The following is a 939-nucleotide window of genomic DNA, read 5'->3' as shown; positions in this document are numbered from 1 at the left end:
ATCTATGCTCATTTTTTTTAGTAAAGTTAATCACAACTATTTTTTCTTCTATTTAGTTTTGAGTAGTTTTTTATATAGTTTTTTTCTTTTCTGCTATATTTATTTTTTTCTATTTATTTCTGAGTGGTAATAAGTCATTAAAAATAAGCATCTATGCTCATTTTTTAGTAAAGTTAATCACAACTATTTTTTCTTCTATTTATTTTTGAGTAGTTTTTTATATAGTTTTTTTTCTGCTATATTTATTATTTTCTATTTATTTCTGAATTGTAATAAGTCATTAAAAATAAAAAAGAGGCGCAATGCTCGTTAATTCGCTTCAAGCCTTTCGGAATAGTGTAAACTGCACTGCACATAGCTCCGTGCAGTCTACCCTATTCCTCCAGGCTTGAAGCGAACCAACGTGCAGGTGAGCATTGAGCCTATTCTTCATCGTCTCTGCACTCAGGGCCTATAAACAGCGGCGAGTGCCTCTCGCTTGGCGAGGTGAGACTAAAAAAATAGCTGCAGAAAGAATCAACTAAAAAACAGCTGCAGAAAATAAATAAGTAATTAGACGGTCCATTGGTACCGGTTGGTGGCGCCAACCGGGACCAATGCCCCTCTTTAGTCCCGGTTGGTGGCTCAAACCGGGACCAATGCCCCTCTTTAGTCCCGGTTGGCGGCACCAACTAGGACCAAAGGTCTTTGTTTCCTGCCCTTTGGGCTGCTGAAAAGAGGCCTTTGGTCCCGGTTGGTGGCTCCAACCGGGACTAAAGGGTGCATTGGTCCCGGTTTGCGCCACGAACCGGGACCAAAGCGTTTGCTATATAAGTAGCACTTAGGAAAATTTCACAATCGCGCATCCCCACTCCGATCTCCTCTCCCCCGACGCCGCCGTCCCCTGCCGCCCCGGACCGCGCCGTCGCCGCCCCGCCCCGCCCCGACGCCCCCGTCCCC

Source organism: Triticum dicoccoides, chromosome 3B (genome assembly GCF_002162155.2).
Source record: "Triticum dicoccoides isolate Atlit2015 ecotype Zavitan chromosome 3B, WEW_v2.0, whole genome shotgun sequence".
Lineage (NCBI taxonomy): Eukaryota > Viridiplantae > Streptophyta > Magnoliopsida > Poales > Poaceae > Triticum > Triticum dicoccoides.
This window is presented reverse-complemented; position numbering follows the sequence as displayed.